A 19,277-nucleotide genomic window follows, 5' to 3' on the forward strand; every position below is an offset into this window, starting at 1 on the left:
AAGATATGATAAACAAAATGAAATCTATACACCTAAAAAAGATAATCAATAGAGCGGACATGGGGTAAGATGATCAATCCTCGTTTAGAAAGACAGATGGGATGTGCATTGAACATATGAAAGGAGTCTACTGAGCGCATCTGAAAGACTCTAATTAGCAGGGTTTTCAAAGCAAAGACTCATGACCAAACCTTTGGTAGAGTACAGGGAATCATAAGAAAGAAGGGGAGTTAGTCTGATCGGGAAAGGATAGGAGCTCCACAAGGACCAAATATATCTGGGCACAGGGTCTTTTCTGAGACTGACATTCAACCAAGGACCATGTATGGATATAACCTAGAACCTCCACTCAGATGTAGCCTGTGGTAGCTCAGTAACCAATTGGTTTCCCAAAGTGAAGGGAACAAGGACTATTTCTAACAGGAACTCAATGACTGGCTCTTTGGTCTCCCCACCCCTGAAGGGAGGAGCAGTCCTGTTAGGCCACAGAGGAGGACTTTGCAGCCAGTCCTAAAGATACCTGATAAAACAGGATCAGATGAATGGGGAGGAGGTCCCCCCTATCAGTGGACTTGGAAAGGGGCACGGTGGAGATGAAGGAGGGAGGGAGGGACTGGGAGGGAATGAGGGATCGGGACACGGCTGGGATACAGACTTAATAAAATGTAACTGATAAAAAAAATAATAGTAATAATAAAAAAACTGCTCTGCAAAAGAAAAAAAGAGTTGGAAGCTAGCAAACTCTGTGAGCATCTATAATTTAATGACAGGAGAAATGACATAACTACAAGTCTCAACTCTCTTTTCTATGAAAATCCAGATGATAGAGGCCTGGAATGTTTATGTGTCAATTTCTGACACTTCTGGAGTTAAAGTTATATGGCAAAAATGTAAGCTTTAGTTTTGGGTTGAAATTTCAACTAGAGAATTTTAGGCCAAAAACACAAAGAAGTACATCTTAGCAACTAAAAATTCACTGTCCTGAAAAAAGCAAAGAATACCTATCTAGCATTTATGCATCGCTTTATAACATACAAAATAATGCAATAACACTGCAACTGTAGGGAGAGAAATGAAGAATTCAGAAGGCCACTTTTCTCTCCTAAATGTCATCTTGTCATTTTATAAATAACAAAATACATTTTTAAATTTGATATGCTTGCATGTTTTTTTTAATTCTTTATATATAGATACATATTTCCATACTGCAGAGAACCGAATACTTGCCAAATTAAAAAGAAAAAAAAGAAGAAAAAGAAAAGTCTGAGGACTGAAATAGAAGGAATGCAAGTGTAATACTTGTTAATTTTGAAAATTATCTTAACTTGGTTTATTTCTTTTTTATTTCATTTATTAATTAATTAACAGTAGGAAAGTGCGAGATTTTTCAAAGACATGTGTCTTAAATGGACAAGTTTTATTTCTCTTTGATTTGATGATTACAGAGAAAGGTTGACATTTCTCTCTGTGAAAATGTCCATAATACACTACAATGGGGATCTTTGTTCTTAGCCACATTCACATAATTCTTAGTGGTATGTTGTTTCCAAAAGATTATTTGTAGCTTTCTGTCATTTGTCTACAATTTCCTTGGAAATGTTTCCTTGTAGCCACAAAAGTGGGAGTAAGTGCCACCGCAAACATATTGAATGTCTGCAAAGTTCTTATTGTGTACACCTGTCCCTTAGGTGAGACACGCAAGTTCTGAGTGCCTAATGGGCAGCTTTGGACACCTACCAATTTGTTTCATAGATGTGGAATTTCTATGGCAAAGTTCAACTTAAAAAAATGCTGAAAAGAGTCATATCTAAGATGATCAACCTATCATTAAATAACTCCTGCTGCATTTTGATTTAAAGAGACGGCAGCATCATTTTTTATTCTATTCCTGGTATTGTTAGTTTTTAATCATCTATCATGGTTGCTCAAAATGGGTTACTATGTTCACTTGAGCTAATGCTCAGATTATATGCTCCCAAACAAAAACACAATCACAACCATTTTAAATATAAACGGTTAATTTAAGAATCGTTTTGGTTTACAGAAAAGTTGCAAAAGCTCAGAGTTCCTATTATGACAATCAACATAGGGTATAGACATTGAAACATGGGGATTGTGTATCACAGGCTTATTTGGATATCTTTTTGTCTTCTCTTCAAGTTCTTTTGTCTTTCTCAGGGTCCAATGCAGATTACTGAGATGTGTCTAGTTTTCATGTATCATTAGCCTCTGGGCAAGGGGGGCTTACCCTGCTTTCTTTTAATGAAAAGTTTGAAGAGTGTTGCTCAAGTATCCTGTGAAATACTCTTCAGTTTGAGATTTTCTAGAATAAGAGGAAAAAAAAAAAACATGAGCTTGGAAGAGGAAACATCACACATTCAGGATATGTAATTTGAAAGTATGGAACTTTGTTTCTGATAATCTGATTATGTTAAGATGATGTCTGTGGGTTTCTCCTGAGCAAGTCCTTTGCTTAGGTTTGATGGGTATTGCATTCTTCTGAAGCAAAACACTAGGCTGAACCTTTGGTTTGCAGGATGAAAATTTCCTCTTTTCTGATGGGGGCATGCCTGTAGTAATACATGTGGTGTCGTTCACAATGCACATATATACACTACATACTATACTTTTCAATGCTCAGTAGCCGTAGAGTTTTCAAAAGTAAATGGTCAAATGTCAACCCATCTGAGATATAAAGATTTAGTATTTAATATTTAATATATTTAATGCATTTTCCTGATAAATAAAAATTCTCATTTAAAAAATACAATTTATACAGAGTTAATAAAATGTAACTGATAAAAAAAATAAAATAAAATAAAATAAAAATAAATAAAAAAATACAATTTAGTAAACTACATTTCATGGATGTAGATGTATCAAATATTGGTAAATTTAATCCAACAAAAATAATCAATGCACATGTTTTTTTTTAATACTATGTCCAAGTTCAGCATCATCCAAGAATAAAACCAACTTGATTTGTTTGCCATTCTGTAACTGTTTCTTTTTACAACAATTTGAGAAAAAAAACAGCACTGTTTCTTCTTTCACTGTAAAAAATTTCAATTGACAATTTTAATAAAATCGGTGTTTGTGTGTGTTTGTGTTTGTATGTGTGTGTACGTACGTGCATGCGTGTGTACTCACATGCACCCACAAGTTGTTGCAGTGCATATGTGGAGTTTGGGGGATGAGAGGCTTGAGTTGGTTCTTTTCTTCCACCGTGTGACCCCGAGGATAACACTCAGGTTGTCAGGTTAAGCCATCTGGTCTTTCCTGTGTGACTATTCTTGTCTATGAACTAGAAATGCAGTTTTGCCATCATTATGTTATGAAAGTCTTGTGCTTTAATGACTTGGGCACAGATCACTGTCCAGGATTTACAAGAATGTTATAAACATTAGCTATTATTTTAACTTACAGACAGAGATAATAGTTTACAAGTATGCACAAGTGTAACATTTTATTAATATCTGAATGACACTTTTAATATTTACTATTTTCTTTGTTCTATGGCACATGTATGTACATAAATTATTCAAATACCCATAGTTAAATTGAGTTTTTCTTCGAAATATTTAAATATCTTGAAATCTTGCTACTGCTGCTACTCTTGAGAAAGTTTTTTTCAATATATAAAGGTAAATATATATAAGTATGTGTAACTTAATGTATGCTGTTCAGTAATCCTCCAAAATATCCACTCATATCTTAACATTTATGTCAAATAAATGATACCTGTACTTCATTTATGTACATTAATACTTGTTGGTAATCAGCGATTCTTGTTATAATTTTCATAATTGCTAACAAAATTAACTCTTATTTCATGTAGTACTAACACTTAAAATATCTTATTTGATAAGATGTTTTGAATTTTTAAGTTCCCTTTTATATTATCAGTGGCTTTATTTAAAATGCCTCGATTGTAAAGATTTTTTAAATTTTTCTTTTTTAATTTTTATTTTTTATTATTAGTTACATTTTATTAACTCTGTATCCCAGCTGTATCCTGCTCCCTCATTCTGTCCCTCCCTCATCTCCTCCCTGCCCCTTTCCAAGTCCACTGATAGGGGGGACCTCCTCCCCATTCATCTGACCCTGTTTTATCAGGTATCTTCAGGACTGGCTGCAAAGCCCTCCTCTGTGGCCTAACAGGACTGCTCCTCCCTTGGGGGGTGGGGAGGTCAAAGAGCCAGCCATTGAGTTCCTGTCAGAAATAGTCCCTGTTCCCCTTACTATGGGAAACCAATTGGTTACTGAGCTACCACGGGCTACAACCGAGCAAAAGTTCTAGGTTATATCCATAGATGGTCCTTGGTGGAGTGTCAGTCTCTGAAAAGACCCCTGTGCCCAGATATATTTGGTCCTTGTGGAGCTCCTATTCTTTCCACATTGTACTAACTCCCCCTTCTTTCATATGATTCCCTGCAGTCTGCTGAAGGTTTGGTTATGAGTCTTAGTATCTGCGTTGATACACTGCTAGGTAGATTCTTTCAGAGGCCCTCTGTGGTAGGCTTCTGTCCTGTTACATGTTTTCTCCTATGTCCAATGCACATCCCAGTTGTCTTTCTAAGTGAGGATTGATCATCTTACCCCAGGTCCTCTTTCTTGTTTATCTTCTTTAGGTGTATAGATTTCATTATGTTTATCATATCTTATAGGTCTATATGAGTGAGTACATACACCCTTGCTTATCCTGGATGAATCTCCTTCTGGGATACCTCACTCAGAATGATCTTTTCTAGATCCCACCATTTGCCTGCAAATTTCATGATTTCCTCGTTTTGAATTGCTGAGTAGTATTCCATTTTGTAAAAATGCCACAATTTCTGTATCCATTCCTCCGCTGAGGGACATCTGGGTTGTTTCCAGGTTCTGGCTATTGCAGGTTCATGCTATTACAAATAAAGCTGCTACCAACATGGTTGAGCAAATGTCCTTGTTGTGTACTTAAGCAATTTTTGGGTATATGCCTAGGAGTGGGTATAGCTGGGTCTTGAGGAAACACTATTCCTAATTGTCTGAGAAAGTGCCAGATTGATTTCCAAGGTGGTTGTACCACCAGAAATGGAGTAGGGTTCCCCTTTCTCCACAACCTCTCCAGCATGTGTTGTTACTGGAGTTTTGCTCTTAGCCATTTTGTTCAGTGTAAAATAGAATCTCAGAGTTGTATTGATTTGCCTTTCCTTGATGACTAAGGATGTTGAGTATTTTTTAAAAGATTTCTCCTCCATTCAGTATGCCTCTGTTGGGAATTCTCTGTGTAGCTCTGTGCCCCATTTTAATTAGATTGTTCAGTTTGTTGGTGTTTATTTTTTTCAGTTCTTTGTACATTCTGAATATTAATCCTCTGTTAGATGTATGGTTAGTGAATATCTTTTCCCAGTCTGTAGGCAGTGTCCTTTGCTTTATGGACACTTTTCAGTTTCATGAGGTTCCATTTATTGATTGTTGCTCTTCGAGCCTGTGCTGTTGGTGTTCTGTTCAGGAAGCTGTCTCCTATGCCAATGAGATGAAGACTCTTCCCCACTTTTTACTTCTAACAGATTTAGTGTGTTGGATTTATGTTGAGGTCTTTGGTCCACATGGAAATTAATTTTGTGCACGTTGATAAATATGGTTCTATTTACATAATTCTACATGTAGGCATCCAGTTAGACCAGCATCATTTCTTGAAGATGCTATCTTTTTTCTATTATATGGTTTTGGTTTCTTTGTCAAAAATCAGGTGTCTGTAGGTTTGTGGGTTTATTTTGGGGACCTCAATTTAATTCCATTAATCCTCCAGTTTGTTTCAATGTCATACCATGCCATTTTTATTACTGTGGCTTTATAGTACAGCTTGAGATATGGGATAGGTATACCTCCAGAAGATCTTTTATTTTACTGAATTGTTTTAGCTAGTCTGAGTATGTTTTCTTCCGTATGAATTTGAAAATTGTTCTTTCAAGGTTTCTAAAGAATTGTGCTCATATTTTGATGAGAATTGCATTGAAGCTGTAGATTATTTTTGGTAGGATGGCCATTTTTATAGTTTTGCTACTACAGATCCATGAGCATGGGAGATATTTTCATCTTCTGACGTATTATTACTTGAAGTTTTTCCTTTTTTTTTGCATTCAAGTTTGTCTGCTTGGTTGAGTTACATCAGTATACTTTGTTGTTTGTGGCTATTTTGAAGTGTTGTTTCCCTAATTTTTTTCACAGCCCATTTGTCTTTTGTATATAAGAGGTATTCTGATTATTTTCAATTAATTTTGTTTCCAGCTATTTTGCTGAAGGTGTTTAACAGCTGAAGGAGTTCCCTGGAAGAATTTTTGGCATCACTTATATATAGTATCATATCATTTGCAAATAGTAATTCTTTGACGTTTTTCTGATTTGTACCCTTGCTTATTTTGAATGAATCCTACTTGGTCATGGTAGATGATATCTTTGATGTGTTCATGGATTTGATTTTATTTGGAAGTATTTTATTGAATATTTTGGCATCAATATTCATAAGGAAAATTGGTCTAAAATTCTCTTTCTTTGTTGGGGCTTTGGGTAGTTTAGGTATCAAGGTGACTATGGCCTCATAGGATGAGTTTGGTAATGTTCCTTCTGATTGTCTTTTGTGGAATAGTTTGAAGAGTATTGGTATTAGCTCCTCTTTTTAGGTATTGTACAGTTCTGGGTTTGAAGCCAACGGCCCCTGGCTTTTTTTTTGGTTGGGAGACTTTTGATGACAACTTCTACTTACCTAGGGGATATAGGACTACTTAACTTATCTATCTGATCTTGATTCAACTTTGGTAAGTGAAATCTATAAGGAAAATTATCCATTTCATTTTCAAGTTTTGTGGCACATAGGCTTTTAAATAAGACCTAATGATTCTTTGGATATCCTCAGTGTCTCTTGTTATAACCACCTTTCATTTTGTTGATTTTGATGGAGTCTCTCTGCCTTTTAGTTGGTTTAGCTGTTTGTCTATCTTGTTAATTTTCTCAAAGAATCAGGTCTTGGTTTTGTTGATTTTTTTGAATTGCTTTCTTTGTTTCTAATTTTTTTATTTCAGCCCTGAATTTGATTATTTCCAACCATCTACTATTCTTGGGTATATCTGCTTCTATTTTTTTCTAGGAATTTCAGGTGTGCTTTTAACTTGCTTCTATGCTATATTTCAAATTTCTTCTTGAAGGCACTTAGCTCTATGAACTTTCCTCTTAGCACTGCTTTCATTGTGTCCCATAACTTTGGGTGTGTTGTGTTTTCATTTTAATAGAATTCAAGGAAGTCTTTAATTTATTTCTTTATTTCTTCCATCACCCAGTTGTTGTTCAGGAAAGAGTTGTTCAGTTTCCATGTTTGTGTAGGCGTTTTGGAATTCTTGTTGCTGTTGAGGTCCAACTTAGTCCGTGGTGGTCTTATGTGATGCAAATGATTATTTCAATTTTCTTCTATATGTTAAGGCTTGCTTTGAGAGTGACAATATGTTCAGTTTTGAAGATGGTTCCATGGGGTGCTGAGAAGAAGGTATATTCTCTTTTCTTTGGTTCAAAATTCTGTAGATGTTTATTAGGTCCATGAGTTCTGACATCTGTTAGTGTCACTATCTCTTGATGAAGCTTCTGTTTTGTTGACCTGTCTTTTGTTAAGAGTAGGGTGTTGAAGTCTTCCACTATTAATGTGTGGGGATCCGTGTGTGGTTTAAGCTTTATTAATGTTTCTTTTACAAATATAGCTCTATTGGTATTTGGGGCATAGATGTTCATAATTGAGATATTTTCTTGGTAGAATTTTCCTTTGATAAGTATGAGGTGTTTTTACTCATCTCTTTTGATTAATTTTGTTTGAAAGTAAATTTTAGTAGATATTATAATGGCTACACCAGCTTGCTTTTTGTGTCCATTTGTTTGGAAGTCCTTTATCTAGCCTGTTATTCTCAGGTAATGTTTGTCTCTATGCCTGAGGTATGTTTCTTGTATGTAACATAATGGTGGGCCCTGTACATGTCCATTCTCTCAGTCTGTATCTTTCTATTGGAGACTTGTGTCCATTGATGTTGAGACATTTTAATGACCAGTGACTGTTATATCTTTTATTTAGGTGTTGGTTGCAGTAGTGTGTTTGTGTGCTGGTCTACTTTTGGTTTTGCTGTAGTGAAGTTATTTATATCTGTGTTATATATTTAAAAGGTACTCGGTTATATAATGTTTATTATTTAACCTATGATTATCATGGTGGTATTACTTAACCTGCCACACAAATAATAAGACACAGAAACCTGTTAGATTTTATTATTGTTTTATTTACCTTGTTCTGGGCAGATATTCAAATACCCTATCTCAACAACCTCACCATCCACTCCCAGCCTTCATCCAGTGTCATCTACCTTAACCATCCTTATCTGGGCTATCTTCCATCCATAAACTTATGAATACTTGCTTATGTTTGATTTTACTTTTTATTTTATTTATTTTTTTTTGTCTATACCATCCTTAGTGTCCTTTCTTCTGGACCATGTGGTTTCTTATCTTTGCTGACTCATCATGGTGTCCTCCTCTTTTCTCATCTGTTTCCCGAGTATCTCGAACCCAAAGCTCAGGAACCTTAACCATGCCTACCCCATTCTACCCTATCCAGGTTTTAGGCCTTTAATCAACCAGTCAGGTACAATGTCTTAGGCGGATTTACACTACAAGGATAGCTTTATCCAGGCTGTAACCAGACCTTAAGGGCCAGCACTGAAATACAAACATCAAATCAACCCCCAAAGTTATGCCTAGACATGAAACCCCCAAGAGACAACCAGGGACACAAGTCCAATACAAATACACAAGGGTCTTTATTCACACTGTAGCTCAAGCTATCAAGAGTCCCTGGTGCAGCAGTTCAGGAAAGAGAGGCCCGGAGTCTTGGGGGGGGCGGTAAATGGAAAAAACCTCAAGTGGGGAATTCCAACAGGATTAGCTAAAACTGGGTAAGGGTTCAGGGAGAGAGGTGGTCCTGAACATGTATGACAGCCTGCTGGGATGAGGATCCATTAACATATTCTGTGGTATTCACAACAATCTGTGGGGTGGATAGCCAGGTGTTTTTTCTCAGAACCTATGGTGAGGGTCAAGTTACTTTAAGGACAGTCAATTTAAGATAGAGTCTGTGAATAAACTGCATTGAAAAAAAAAAAAAAGATAGAGTCTGAAAAACAAAATGGAGTTAGCCCTATTATCTTCAGTTTCTTCACTAACATTCCGGTTTTTTTGGGTGTGGCTAACCTCCTTGGGTGGCAGTTTTTGTGCATAGATATTTTTTAACTTTGGTTCTGTCATGGAATAAATTGTTTTCTCCATCTATGTTGATTGAAAGTTTTGCTACATAGTAGTCTGGACTGGCATATGTGGTCTGTTAGGGTTTTCAATTCCTCTGTCCAGACCCTTCTGGCTTTTATAGTCTCTCCTAAGAAGTCAGGTATGATTCTGATAGGTTTGCCATTATATGTTACCTGGTCCTTTTCCCTTGCAGTACCAACAGCTCCCTTAATATTTTTCTTGGTTCTGTACAATTAATGCTATGTTTATTATGCACTGGGAGGATTTTCTTTTCTGGTCTAATCTATTTGGTGTTCTGTAGGCTTTTAGGCATCTCTTAAGATTGGGGAAATTGATAAGGTAGGTCCTCCTCCCCTTTCCTCTGATCCTAGTCTATCAGGTCTCATCAGGAGTAACTAAATTGTCTTTTTCTGTGGCCTGGACTGGGAGAGGGACACCAGTGGGCAAGAAGGAGGGTGGTATTGGGTGGAGAGGATGAAGGGAGGTACAGGAGGGATACAAAGTGAATAAACTATAATTAATAAAAATAAAAATAATTACAAAAAAATCAAATAAAAAAAGAATGAGGAAATTTTCTTCTATGATTTTGTTGAAAATATTTTTTCTGCTCCTTTGGGCCTTGAATCTTCCCTTTCTTCTATTCCTATTATTCCTAGGTTTATTTTTTCATGGTGTCCTTGATTTCTTGGATGTTTTTTGTCAGAATTTTTTTGGATTTAACATTTTCTTTGATGGATGCATTGAATTCTTCCCTAGTGTCTTCTACACCTGAGATTCTTTCCATTCTGTTGGTGATGCTTACCTCTATAGTTCCCACCTTCTTCCCTAAGTTCTCTTTCTCCAGGATTTCTTCAGTTTGTGTTTTCTTTAATGTTTCCATTTCCACCTTCATATCTTGAACTGTCTTGTTATTTCCTTCACCTGTTTGTTTCTATTTTCCTGCCTTTCATTTAATTCCTTTGCTTGTTTGTTTGAACTTTCCTCTATTTCTTTCAGTATTTTAATTATTTTCTCTCTAAAGGCCTCAATCTGTTTGACTGAATCTTCCTGGATTCCTTTACAAATTTTTTATCTTTCCTCTGTTATCATCTTCATAAACATAGATTTAAGTTTTTGTTTTGTTTTGTTTTGTTTTGTTTTGTTTTGTTTTCAGACACTGTGCTTTCTGGGTACTGCCTCTTTAGAGACCCTGTGAGTATAGAGGTCTTACTGGTCTTCTTAGGGAGATGGGTTGAGCCTGGGACCAGTGAATGTCAGGAAGCCCAAACTTGGAGCTGCTCACTGGGGATGGTAAGAAGGAGCCGCAAATTTGGAACCGCACCCTCCATGTTCTAGAAGGTATCCTCTCCAAGGGATGGTGATAGTGGGTGCCCTAGTTTGAAACCTGGAGCTGCTGGTACTGGACGGTGTCTGCGGGGCAGTGAGAGTAGGCCCCAAGTTTGGACCTGTGGGCTCCCTGTACTAGAAAGTATCTGCTCGATAAGTCAGTGAGAGTGATCCCCAGAGACCAGGGCAGTGGGACACAGGTACTAGAAGGTGGAGTTCTGCAGTTCACAGTATGGCCTGACAGTCACTCTGCTCTCACTGAGCAGCTGTTCAGATACCATGCTTGGTCAGCGCTTCCATCTTGGATCACCTAGAATACATTTTGTTACTTTATGTTTTTGTAGAAAATAATGGACTTCCTCACATCTTTTTCATAAATATAGGTAATATACTCTGACTATATTTACCATTAATAAGATTTTTTTTTTCTGATTTAAAGCACTCAAACTTAAACTCACCAAATGCGGTGTCAAACTTGAAGTTAGACAATGTTTGGTATTTAAAAAAAAATGAAAGGTGACTGAGGAAAAATAATTTGGTGGAATGATAATTTAATAATGTTATTATATGTTTTAATAGGTCATAGAGTCCAAATACAGTTTATACCATCTACATAGTCTTCATTTTATCTCAAGCAAGAAAAAGTGACCCTGTTGGCAAATTGAATAAACTGTAGATAGAAATAAATAAGTAGGTAAGTTAGTAAGTAAATAAGTAAAGTTGCCTTTAGTTCATTCTAACTTTTTCTATAAAGCAGTTCGGCTGGCTACAAGTATTATTAATATATGAAGGCTACAATAGCTAGCTGGGTAAAGAGAACCTTTGTAAACTAGAGTGAAGAACATTTTATGTACTCATTTCCTGTTCATTTCCCATTTCAGAATGTGGCATTGCTTTGCCATCTTATCATTATTAAAGTAATTTTTCTAAAACAAAGGAAACTTCCAAAAATTAATACAAATTTTAAACTGTATTGAAAGTTATTTTTAAAGAGAATCTTGAAGACTACAGATAATTGTTATTTTTCATTCTGAGCTAAATTTTATTCTGACTTCAACAACTTGTAAAATATAGCAATGCCCACAGTTACATTCCAACTTCCAAAGTGTGACCTTTTTATAGGGGAGGGGAGGGGAAGGGAGGGGAGGGGAGGGGAGGGGAGGGGAGGGGAAGAGAAGAGAGGAGAGGACAGAGAAGAGAAGAAAGAAAGAGAAGAGATGAGATGAATATAACTTTCAGAGGTCTGGCTATTGTGTCCTATGTTATATAACTTCACAACAATCTGTCATCACTCCAAATACTCTTCCCATATTCAACAGGGTAAGAACTCAAGATTGTGCTGTCTCAATTTTATTCTTCACACCTCTGATGAAGGAGATCCATCTCTTATTCTCTTGGTGATAATTAGGTTTGAACATAGTTAATAACAATAAATAGTTTAACAAAATAATAGTTTAGCAAAATTTTCCATAAAGAAAACTTAGTTGTGCAGAGACATTGAGATATGGTCATGCAGAGTACAGATGGGACCTCTACATACTATCTTTTCTTTTCCTCCTTTTGAAGCCAAGACAATGACAAAATAAGCCAGATCATATCCTGAGAAATACTTATGGATTGTTTCATCTGACTCTGGAGCATTTCAAGCAGTCACACAAAAGCAATGTATTACAATTAATTTTAATTTTCCTTTTTTTCAAAAATTTTTCATGTGTCGAAAATACGGGGCAAGAATGACTGCTTTTATATTTTAAACACATGACTTTTTATGTAATATTAGTGTGGAGTGAAAACTGAGTATATCTTTTGATTAATTTCTAATTTTTTTTTCATTTTTATTAATCCTATTCCCAGAGTAAAACCGCAGCATTGATTATGCCAACAAATTTCAATAGAAATAATAACAGTCTATTTGTCACTTCAAGAACAGGTAGAGATCTGATTTCTGAGAAACAATCCTTCCTCTGAGGAATTTAAGATGTTGAGTTACATATTTCTGGCTCTATTATCTCTATCCCACAGTAGAAACAGTGAATTTCTCTCTAGGTTACAGAGAAATTCTTTTAGCATGTCTCATTACCTCCTCATATGTATCTAGCTCAGAATACAACATGAATGACTCAAACAATAAAATCTTTGTTGACTCCCAGTTTTCCTTCATTTGAAAGAAAAGAAAACATTTCATATAAAACCAAGGAGGTTATCCTGGGTGTCTCCAACATAAAACAAATTTTCATTAGTTAATTAAGTTGGGGTTTTTTTTGTTTTTTTTTTTTTTTGTTGTTGTTGTTGTTGTGTTTTGCAAGGTGACAACAAAATAAGGATGATTCCCGATGGTGAGTGCTCTCTGTCACGAACAATTCCAAATTTGGCTAAGGCTGAGGATCTGGCTTGCTTCCATGTATGTGGACCTATCTGCATTGCCTACGTGGCACGCCTGGGTTGGCTACCCAGAGGCTATTTAAGCTGTGGGCTGGCTTTCCCCAGGGTCAGATGATTGTTCAAGGTTCCTGAATAAACTGCATTGAAAAAAAAAAAAAAAAAAAAAAAGAAACGACATGTCTTAAACTGATTAAAGAATTGATTCTTGGGAGAATCTTTTTGTAAGACATTTCTCTATCGTTCTTTCCTGCCTAAGGAATTTTGTGATTGGTTAAATAAACAGTTGAATAGCCAGTAGCTAGACAGGAAAAGATAGGTGGGGCTTCCAGGGACAGAGCGGAACTGTAGAAAGGAGAAAAGTGGGGTGTAGAAACGAAGGAGAGGTAACAAGCCATGACAGAGAGGTAGATTTGGGAAAATGTGTTAATTTTAGTTGAGGGAAAGATAGTTCAAACTAGCATAAATTAAGACCTTTAGCATTTGTAATTAATGAAAAGTCTCAGAATCATTACGGGAGACGGTGCTTCAAGGTTAGTATGTCTAAAAATGACTCTCAACTTAGAGCCTTTAGAATCAAGGCTTAGGGCCTGAAAAGTCTAGGATGAAAGGGGAGCAGACACTTCCCAGAGCACCTTCCTAGCTGAGCAGAAGGGTCCCTTTGTGAGAAAGCTAGACCCTGGGGTGGGGATCTTCAGCCACCCATCCATGAGGGAAAAGAGAGCATAGGTGTGACGCAGGGATAGGATGGAATAACTTTCCAGTACCAGCTTCAATGAGGCTGTTCAATTTTATTTGGGGTGAACAAAGACTATATAATTTTGGGGAAATGGGTGGAAATTCCCAGGGTAGGTGTGCTCTGTTGTCTGGGGTTTGAGATGGCGGAAATGCTTTATTTACAGATCAGAGATTCCAGATACTTGTGGGGCAGATTCTCACCCAGAGAAAGAAAGCTGAACATGCATTTTGGCAAAAGGCTATGTGTCTTCTCTCAGGGGTAAGGGTTAGGCTTACAGATGTTCTCCAGATGAATTCTGTCAGAAAGAAAGAAGCACCTGCCCAAGAAAGCTAGACCTCCATTCTGTTCCAAACTCGGGAGGGCTGTCTGGACATGGTAGACTACAATCTTAAACAGCAGGGTTTCCTACACTAGGAAATATACAGGAGATAGGTGACATCAGCCTTCTGCACTTGAACACAAAGCCCAGCAGTGCTTTCATAGGCCAGGATCCCTGTAGGAGGTACAGCTATACACCCCTAGCCAACAGCACTTCAAGGGAGGTGGTTCCTCAGCCACACACAACTGGAGTGAACTGGAATGGCTTGAAATGCAGGACTACAGAGCATTGTAACCCAGAGTCAAGTAACCCAAGCCAAGGTGAAGGAGCCAGCAACCAGCACCATGAGCTGAGCTGAGATGAAGAAGAAATCTAGGCCAGACAGAAGTTGAAATACTGAACACAGAAAGCCTCTGACCAGGTACAGTATGTTTGATTGTGCTTAAGTGCTAAAGAAAAAGAAAAAAAAAAAAAAGAAAGAAAGAAACAGATATAGACAATCATGGGAAAATAAATAGTTTAAAATGAATAAAATAAAGTCTCTGAGGGAAGGAGTTAGAAATTAAAAAAGAAAATATTTTCTACGCTAAAATTTGAGAAAAAAAACAATGGCATCTGATCTCATTTAATGTTTTGCTTATCAGCATACAAACAATTATTTTGTCAGTAATTATTACAATTTTATATATCCTTTTTAAGAGAGATCAAAACAAGGCAGACCTAGATAAGTACGGGACTAAAAATATCCTTGCTAAGTTAAAACAATAGAAAAAAACTTAATCAATTCTTTGAATCGTGAAGAAATTTTAAATGAATCCAATCTGAAGTCTAAAGTACCACTGTGTGTAATACTGCAAAATGGCAGTTTATGTCTGTTATAAAACCTGAAGTGATTTTCCCAGTCTTGTTAAGGAAATTAGATAGAGATGTGAAAAATTCAGAGTTATCAAGAATTTGGATGACAATCTGTAGAAACAGAAGACATAAAAACATTTAAAGAAGTAGTAATGACCTATGGCTTACACTTGCCATGTGCAGAACAAACATTTATTAATTGGACCATATATAATAATAAAATTCCAAAAGTTTTGAGAGATTCAGTGACAGCAATTTAAGAGCCTAGCCCTCAATTAAAATGGGTAGCATGGTCAAAAGATGACTCTTTAATCATGGAACAACAGAACAGGACTAGAGGCATTGATATTACCAGGGATCAGTAACTAGGTACAGGTGTATTAGAATACAGATTAAGAATACAGATTACCCTTAAGGACACCATCCAAGAACAACTCTATACAATAGCTTTGGAACAAGGTTGAATGATAGGGGTGACCAGAATCATTTACAAAGATAACCAAAGTTTCGAATGATTCACCGAATTTTTATAAGGGTTTACTATAGCCCTAAATAGAGCAATATAACAGGTACAACTGCTCGAGAAATTTTAATTGAAGCTTCAAAGTTTGAAATGCTAATTCAGAACACAAAAAGCCTATTTAGACCTTTAAGAACCAGATCTCCATCTTTTTATGAATGGATCAAAACTACTATAGATATAAAATCCAGTGCTCACAATTCAGTTATGGTTAGACAACAGTTACAGAAGGTATGAAAACACAAATGCCTATTGCAGTAGCTGTGAAAGATCAGGTCATCCTCTAAAGAACTGTAGACAAACAGTTCCTAAGGATAAATTCTTCTATAATAGTAATTCATCGAGAACATTTCTTGTGAAATGTAGATGTGAAAGAAACGGACATATGGCTCAGGAATGTAGGTCATCCAAATAAACTAAGGCATTTCCTTCATGTTGGAAAACTGACTATGGGGCTTCTTAGCTCAAGCCCCGAACCCCCCAAAACCCTATTCATTTGTTTCCTGTTCATCAAAGAAAGACTATTCTGAAACTCAACTAGAATAATCAAAGCCTGGCTGTGACCCGCGCAATCGTCTCGCCAGCAAGAACGCACGCAGACACGAGGATCCTTCTGCAGTAACGTTTATTACGATGAATAGAGGAAGACGATAACTGCCAGAATGGTGCTGCTTAAATACACCCTATGGCGTCGTGTACTCCGCTGGTTGGCTGCTTGCCCATTGCTCCGTGTGACGCCCCGGACTGGACAGTAACGCCCCCGGGCTGGACAGTAACGCCCCCGGGCTGGACAGTGGCTTGGCGCGCTTTTGCAACTTGCAGACGTGGTCTATTGTTTGTTCATTAGGGCCAGGGCCGGATGTCAGCGCCATCTCGTAATGGCGATTGCACTCCCTCGGCTCTCCACACCTGATAGGAAAAACAGAGCTGCTCAAAACTTAAATAAGCCTTTTAACAGAGATACAGCAGCTCCCATGGCTAGAACAAAAGATTCTAAAGAGAACAAAAGAAAAAAAAAAAAAAAAAAAAAACAGATGTTTTGGCAAACTACTATATAGTAGTTGAGAGACCAAAGTTAAATTACAGTTAGGTGGAGATTAAAGGATTGGTGGATACAAAGGCAGATGTAACTACAATATCACAAGATTCCTGGAATCCAGCTTGGCTGCTTCAAAGGGTAATGCTACACAGCTTCTAGGAATTGGGACATTGTCTCAGGTTAAAAAAAAATATATATAAAATAGATTAAATACATAGGACCAAACCTTCAAATTGGAAAACTAAGGCTACATATGGCTAATATGGTCATAAATATCTGATGAAAAGATTTTGTTGCAACAGTGGGAAGCACAGATTAGCATTCCTCCAGCTTTAAAAACAGGTTGTAAAAGAGGAGAAGTTCCTAATAAAGAATTTTTTAAAGTATTTCCAACTGTCAAAGCTGTCAATAAGCAGGATACAGCAGAGGCTGACTCTTCAACTTTATATGTGGAAAACAGTCTTAGTAGGTCACAGCTGCTCTGCCAGGACAGTGGCAAATTGACAAACCTGTTTGGGTAGAACAATGGCCTATGACAAAGAAAAAGCATAGTCATCAGAACAGCTAATTCAAGAGCACCAGGAGGTTCAACATATAGAAGTGTCCACCAGCTGTAGTGAAAGTTTGGGTTGTGTTTTGTGCATATGATTTTGTTATAGTCCCAAGTGTAGAATTCCGGAATGGTTGGACCTTAGCTGATAGCAGCTGCCTGAGAGGCACATGATCTTTGTCAGCTGATACATAGCCTCATGAGAGGGCTGGTGATCCTTGTCAATAGGAAACTGCCTTGTGCAGGGGGTGTAATGTTTGCCAGCTGAAAAATTTCCTGATGTGGACTCCAAGAAGGTATAAATACATCCCGCAGACAGAAAGAGAACCCTTTGCTTCACATTGCTCTGTATAGCAATGCTTGGCATCATTTCTGCTATGCTTGTGTTGCTTCACCACACTTTACAATTGCTTTGCTCCTAGAGAGAAAAGCTCCATAGAACTCTTCATGCCACTTCTGCTGAACTATGCCGCTTTTGCTGAATCCTGTTGTTACTGCTGATTTGTACCACCACCACTGTTTGCTTTTTGCTGCTGTTATTAGCTGTTTGACTGGACTGCTGGTATCCTGATGATAAAGAGTGGAATTGTTCCAAGAAACTATGTCTAAAGAGATCCACATTCCTCATTCCTATTAACCTTCTTTTTCTCCAGCCTAAGGTTAGTGGATTGGAAGGGAGTTAGAGGTGTTTAAGAATCATAAATAAAGTAGGTTTGTTTATTTTTTAACAAAATCAAAGCCTACAACCCACTTTTATAATTCTCCAAATTTTTTAATTTATTGTTAAAAAGAAATTTGGAAAATGGAGGATATTAACATATCTGAGAGCAATCAATAAAATTAGTCAGCCAATGCACTTTTTATAGCCTAAAAAGAATGACTTCCTTTTTATCAAAGGCATGGTCTACTATAATGATTGACTTCAAAGACTGATTTTTCACCATCTCTTCTTTACATGTGCATGACTGAAAAAGGTTTGCTTTCATAGTACCTACTTTTAATAATATTTTCCAATCAAAAGATACCATTTGATGGTCTTGCCACAAGGAATGTTAGACAGTCAGACCTTATACCAATATTTTGTGCAACAGTCATTAGAAATAACTTTTAAGAGTTTTCTGAGTCCATAATTTACCATTTATGGATGATATTTTTTCTGGCTGATTCATATACAAATACCTTAAAAAAATGTTTGATGAAGTAAAGAGAATTTTGCCTTTCAGGGGATTGCAAATTGTTCCTGAAAAAAAAAATACAAAGAGGAGATTTTATTAATTATCTGGGATATAAGATAGATGATGTACAGAAGATTTGCCCAAAGAAGATTAGGAGATCTTAGATCAGGAAAGACAGATTAAAAACTATCAATGATTTTCAAAAATTGTTTGGAAATATTAATTGGGAGAGTCCACAATTGCATTAACCACTCAAGAACTACTTTATTTCTTATTTTTTCTATTTGCAGATGATATAATATATGTGAGACCCCACAAATTCCAACCTAAAAATCTAGAAATAACAATTTCAGCAAAATGGTAGGATACAAATTCAGCTTATAAAACCTTTTACTTTCATTTTTTATTTTTTATTTACCTTTTATTAATTACACTTTATTCCTTTTGTATCCCCCCATAAGCCCCTCCCTCCTCCCCTCCCGGTCCCACCCTTCCCCCCTTTCTGCATGCATACCTCTCCCAAAGTCCACTGATAGGGGAGGTCCTCCTCTCCTTCTTTCTGATCTTTTTGTTGTTGTTGTTCTTCTTCTCAATGCAGTTTATTCAGGAAACTTGAACAATCTTCTGACCCTGGGGAAAGCCAGCCCACAGCTTAAATAGCCTCTGGGTAGCCAAACCCAGCCTGCCTCGTGGGCAATGCAGATAGGTCCACATATATGGAAGCAAGCCAGAGAATTCAATACTATGATGGAGCAACTGAGAGTGGCCATTGTTACGGCAAATTCTACCAGAGTGGACGCAGGACTAGCCACAGGATTATCATCATGGATTGCTGCAGCCATGAATCATCTGAAGGAATGGGCGGGCATGGGAGCGTTAGCAGGCCTTCTGGTGTTGGTCTCCTTGGTTTGCCTGTGGTGTATATGCAAGATTAGAATCTCACAACAGCGTAATGCAGCCATGATCATTCAGGCCTTTACAGCCATTGAAGCAGGACAGTCTCCCCAAGCATTGTTGGATACCATAAAAAGCTGAAATGTTACACTCAGGATGCGAG

Source organism: Meriones unguiculatus, chromosome 3, assembly GCF_030254825.1.
Source record: "Meriones unguiculatus strain TT.TT164.6M chromosome 3, Bangor_MerUng_6.1, whole genome shotgun sequence".
Classification (NCBI taxonomy): Eukaryota; Metazoa; Chordata; class Mammalia; order Rodentia; family Muridae; genus Meriones; species Meriones unguiculatus.